Source organism: Cibotium barometz, chromosome 58, assembly GCF_041138505.1.
Source record: "Cibotium barometz isolate CiBa-2024 chromosome 58, ASM4113850v1, whole genome shotgun sequence".
Taxonomy (NCBI): domain Eukaryota; kingdom Viridiplantae; phylum Streptophyta; class Polypodiopsida; order Cyatheales; family Cibotiaceae; genus Cibotium; species Cibotium barometz.
This window is the reverse complement of record NC_141103.1, coordinates 14,446,220-14,452,436: the sequence shown is the minus strand read 5'-3', so window position 1 is coordinate 14,452,436 and position 6,217 is coordinate 14,446,220. Positions and strand designations below refer to the sequence as shown.

Here is a 6,217-nt window from a genome sequence, read left to right as displayed (position 1 = left end):
TACAAAGTCTTTGCATACAATTATGCCTTTTGAAGCTTGGAATGGCAAAAAGCCCTCTGTGCCTTACACATTTTTAGTTGTCTTGCTTATACACTTATGCCTGAGCAACTTCGCAGCAAGCTTGATGATAAGGCTGCTAAGTACATTTTTGTGGGATACAGCTTGAGGGTTACCATCTCTGTCATCCTGCTACTAAGAAGATTCTTGCATTAGGAGAAATATGGGTTCATTTTTGGGCCTTCTAATTTTAGAGAGAGAGTGGCGCTCAACCAATGAGGAAGAGGCTTCCGTAATAACAGAGAAATTCGGCATTTTAAAGCAAGAATTCAAGTAAATAGAGTAAAATTATGCTCAAAATGCATCTTTAAATAACATTTACTCATTTTAAAATAATAATAAAATAATACTACCGAAGCTTTGCACGCAAAGATTCAGTAGTTGAGTAAATGTTTTTCCCTAAAATTAGCTCCGATCTTCTTCGTCTCCAACATAGTCGTTCTTTCTTTTTCTAAGTCTCCTCCAAATTAAGCTCTCATCGTCTTCTTCCGTGTGTCTTTTGCTACACAAAATGGTAACCTATAGAAAGCCTCGTAATAGCATTTCAGCTATTACTGTATTCAATAGTTATAATACGAACGATGGGACATGGATACCATCTACAATTGCAATTAGGAGCTGGGTACTTTTACACAAAGAAGGAAGAGGAAGAGGAGAAATGCTAATGAATTTGTGGAGCCATTCAAGGGACAAGTTAAAGAGTTCAAGGTATGTGAATCTAGCAAGCGTGTGACAGAGGTACTAATACAACATGTTTTCTAGCATATAGACTTGAGGGTGAAAAAATTTCCTCCTGATCCACGATATCGCCCCAACTGTGAGTAGTATCTCAGTCAAAACTTCTTTTATTTTAAAAGTGTTTAATTGTTGTTATTATGCAGTTGTTTATCCATTCAATCCTGTCTCCTTATTGTTTTAAAAGTGTTTAATTGTTGTTATTATACAGTTGTTTATCCATTCAATCCTGTCTCCTTATTATTTTAAAAGTGTCTAATTATTGTTTTAAAAATGTCTAATCTTTTGGTTTTATGCAAATATTTATCCATCCAATAGGATAGACTGGCAAGTGGAGAGTATAAGTGGGATTTTTGACGCTTTCCATGCATATATAGGAGAACAAATTTACAAAGGAAGAACTCATAGAGATCTTGCAAACCATGGCATATTTTTCTATGATATGCGGTACTTTGAACCAAACACGTCTTCTGGATGGGGTCATTTGACTCCATTACCCCTCCCATTATTTGGAAGAAAATATTGGCCATTGCCAACTTCACAAACTAGTGAAAGTTATAGGATCAGGTTGTATCATGACATACATAAGTCTCTTAAGGCATCTGTTGCCAACAAAGAATGCCAAGCTTACTATTTTTATGCTTATCGAAGTGTTTGTTGACTTTTTCTTTGATGAAGAAATAAGAAATACTTCAACAATGTTTATTTGCAACTCAAGTAAGGCAGTGGACTTTTTGGACAATGGTTGGGACAGAAGAAAGACAGAAGGCATCATTTATGTTTTGGAGAAGAAGTCAATAGTTTGCAAGTACATTATTGGCTCTCAAAACTTCATTGCAACTATTCACTACACCAGATATCATTATGTTAATGGAAACCTTGTTCCGTTAGATCAAGATTTGGAGTCATATCCTAAGAATATGCCTCTAGTAATGGAGATATATTTGGAAGGGCAATTGCTTACAATGCTGAACACACTATCTAAAACATCTCTTTCTCAAATTAGAGAAGACCTTACATACGAGGAGACTGAACAATTACCAAAAGATTATACATATACAATGGATACTAAAAAGGTAAACCATTTATATTTACATTCACCATTTAGTATGCTATGCAGAACATTATGTAAGATACCACTAACAAAACCCTTTTTTTACAGGTGCCAAGGCGAAAAGAGAAAATAACTTTCTGCAAAGAATCTGTCTCTCATACTATTCACTTGATTAGTCGTTATGATGACAATCAAAACGTTGTAACTCCAAAAAGTAATTTAATATATAAAAGATTTTTTTCTCACAAAACAATGCCAGACCTCTTACAAAATTAATGTTAATGTTACAAATGTAAATAAAAGTCTAATGATGCTGACGTCGATCAGAAGACTTTGGGGCACGGACGCGACGCCGTGATTGAGAACTCGACTGTGCTTGGGACTGAGGCGACCTTCGATTTTGGTCCTCTTGTAGTCTTTCCATTTCTTCCCACAGTCTTTCTTCTCTTCCTCTCTCCGCCTACATCTCGACCTGCCTCCTGGATTCCACCCATTCATCCACCTTAGCTTGGAGCTCGGGGGGGTCACTCGTATAAATATGTAAGTATCACGTGGGTTCAATAGAAGGACATTTTAAATATTTAAAACTTACAGAAATATATTTACAGAGGAGATTTATTTATTGTATTTTTAAAAAAAATTACAGATTTGAATAGGAAAGGATACATTATATTCACTAAAAAATTCACAGATAAGGGACTTTTTAAATAGGCTTGAACGCACGTGATATGGAGGATTTACATATAGTGACCCCCCCCGAGGCTTGGAGCCTGTCATAATCATTGAGGGCAGCCATATGTGCTTCGAATTGTCTTTGCCGCTCCTCGTCTTGTCTCGCTGACGTACTTTCTCTGCAGCTTCCCTTGTAAATTTGTCTACCCTCCTGATCTCTTCTTCTACACGATCATGGACAACCAAAATAATTCTTTGTACAGCTTTGTCCTGAACTGTTTTACATGCAAGGGAGCATATTTGTTCAGAATTATTTCCTGTACACGGAGAAAAGCTTTGTTAGGGGCATTATAGCTACGTTAGATTATGCAAGTCTACTTTACAAACATTAGTTACATTAGGAATATTAAAAATTTTCTTTATTAAAAGGTAGGCGTTTAGGGCCGTCCTCCATCCATAGCTGACATCTCTGGGCTCTGGACTGGCACCCTTATCCTATGATATGTCATGTTTTGTACAAGGTTCGGCTCCATTACGAGATGTTTCAATGCATATACAAATTTTTGAGCACATCTAAGAGGTCGAAAAAACAAGCATCAGCTTATCCTGCTTAAATAAATCTACATGCTGGGAAATGTCAATAGGGACTTACTCTCTAAACGTGGGCATGATATTGTTGAATAGAGTTTGCAAAATAACACGTGTTTTGCTCAATGTCGTACAAAAGCAAACTCTAGTGTCGGCTGAAAAAAACAAAGAGGACATAGGTGTTATTAAAGAAAACACATATAGATTACCAAATATTTGATGTCAATTTAAAACTTAACATGAGACTCACTCTTCATGGTAACCCATGAAAATAAGTCTTGCCAAATCGAGGTTCACTGGTTCAAACCACGACATAAGACTCAAAAATGATGAACTATCATTTTGTAATGCCGCGAAAATGAGAGGATCCATAGTATATGTATAGTTTTGGATCTCCTTTGGTAGCAGTAATATACAATACCTAAAGGCAACAATGAATCAACACAAAGCATGAAGCGCGCATATATGCACATTGGAAAGAGGAATCTCAAACACGGGTTTAAAGTTCTCATCCAAAATTTGTTTGTTCGGTGGTCGTCTCCACCACTTAGAGTCTATCACCCTTGCGGAGTCCATGCAATAAAGACATGGAGACTTTGCATTGGCCCCTTTGCTGCAATTAAATAAGCACTTGAGAGTCTTCAAGTCACCCACAAGATGTCATTGGACTTGAAATTCCCCCCTTTTCTCTACATGGAGCATCCTGGTTGCATTAATCTGTTCTTTGATGAGATTGGGGATATGTGATGAAATACCCAAAACAAGGATTCATGGTCCTCTTTCAGATGTTCGTCTTGGACTGCACACACACTAAAATACTTTGGATCATCCCTACAGTAATTACAAAGAGCCCTATTCATAAGTGTTATTATGACCCTTTCCATCTTTTTCTCCTTGATAATCTCGTACTCATCAAGCTTGATGACAAACTGAAGTACACCTCCTATATCCTCAAATGTAATATCATAGAACTCCACCATTCTCTTTTGCAAGAGCTCCAAGTCCATGAATATATTATTGTGTTCATTGTAGAATATGTTGCCACCTTCTCTCTTAAACTCTCCTACAATGTGGTATGAGTGACCAACATAGTGAAGCTATTCTGTGTTTAATTCCTTCCAAACTTTTGTAGGTGTTGGAAGTAGCTTTGCTTTAATGCCTTTGGCCTCAAGGAGGGATGACATTGACTTTTAGATGGCACTATAACCCTTACGAGACTGACTCCACTTGAATCCATGGCAGATTGAATATCCATAGTTGAAACTGTATTGTTGGTTACAAATTCATCCGCTATATCTCGTTGAACCACCTTGAACTTCTTCTCTTTTATCATTTCTCTTGCCATTTGATGTCGCGAATGGTTTTAGTTGCTTTGCTAGATTAAGATTGGGATTGATATTCTCTTTGTCAGGATGTATGACAACCCTACAAATACATCACTACTCGTTACTAACGTAGAGAACATGTAAATCACAAAGAAGCCCAGTAAATAGAATATTATTAATTGCTAACATAAAAGACATGTGAATGGGAATGCATTCAGTGCGATCTTACCTTATGGCTTGGATTCTCTTCTTCAAGCCTCCAAAATCGCGAGCCTCAAGTTCTCAACGTTTTTGAGCTTTCTTTTCTGTATGCGCCGTCCAATGATTGTGTCTTTTTCTCTATATCATTACGGAGGTCACGTTTATTGATTTGACATTCTTGTTCTTCCAATCTAACTTTCTGTGTCTTGCATTCACCAGACAAGCCAAGAAGCTCATTTGCTAAGTGTTGTGAATAATGCCTTTCTCTTTCTTGTAAATGTAAGAAATCGACTTGCAATATCCTAGTAAGCCTGTGGTGCCATCACCTGTAAAACGTAAGAGAGTTGTGGGATTTGAAAAGGGAGAATGTGAAGCAGTACGAGGATCAATAGGATAGATGGAGCCATCACACCAAAGGTCTATGTGTTGCTTCCCCGACAACCTCATATGATCTTTAACATCTGATGAGAGCAATAGTTATCCACTTCTGCATTTTTGAATGGGCACATACGCACTATCTAGATCAATGTGAAAATGGTACTTTCTCTTAATGCTTTCATGATTAGACTCTTCAATAGAGTGAGTGTGTACATGATTGTTCTCCATTGTAGTATTCTAGGAATGAGTAAGTATACTATATGATGTAGAGTGAAAGAATATGACTGGCTATGGTGAGAGAAGGCTTGTATTTGTCTTTTGAAATTGGAGATGAAGGTTTTAATTCCCTCCAAATTGTCTTCCTTGCAATATAATATCCTCCTAAACTAACTTTATTCTTGTAGTTTCGAATGTATCATTTCAAAGAAGTTCCAACGAACTTTAAGACGACTGCCTGGGAGAAAATTTACCTCTTTGGCTCAGAGACTACACTTTTATGACTTTTACATTCTCTTTATTTTAATATTTCAAGATTTTTTCTAGAGAGAGAAAATAAGAATCGACCATTTTCTTACAAGGCCCTACGAATGACCTTGAAAATGTCCTAATGCTTGTAGGATTGTTCTCGGGTTACCCGTGAGCAGGAGTATGAGGACACTGTTTCTGCCAATATCATTATGTCCAATGGTGAACGATATGTTCATCCATCTGATTTTGCAACAGATAAATTCATGAAGAGGAGGCTTAGCCGTTGTCTTGAAAAGATTCCCAGCTACAACAATAGAGTAGAGGAGAAATGCCCACTACACTCAAAGAAGTGTCGCCTGCTCCAATTTAGTTATGGTTTTCTTTATTTTCTGCATCTTCTTACTGCAGACTCAGAGCCCAAGACAGTGACTTTGGCAAGCACTCAAGTGCCAATCGAGGATGACGAGGTTGAGGAAGAGGTGGCTATAGACCCAGCATAGGCCGAAAAGGAAACCTTTGAGGCTAATGCATCCCTTATCCCCTTCGATGCAGCACCTATTTCATTATTGGAAGACAATCAATCTAATGAGAATGAACAAGGGGAGTTGTCACTACCTTCCTTGCCCAGCTTTACTATGGCAGCCCAAGTTGATTATGTATTATTAATACCATGTTGAAATTAGAGCAATGTGATGAGCTATGGTGGATCAAATACTAGAATCAACATCATTAACAAAGC

The 6,217-nt window shown here is 37.4% G+C and overlaps 1 pseudogene; it reads left to right on the top strand.

The window, feature by feature from the left end:
* Positions 1-568: 568 nt before the first annotated feature.
* Positions 569-5,978, top strand: LOC147605934 (uncharacterized; annotated as a pseudogene).
* Positions 5,979-6,217: the final 239 nt, after the last annotated feature.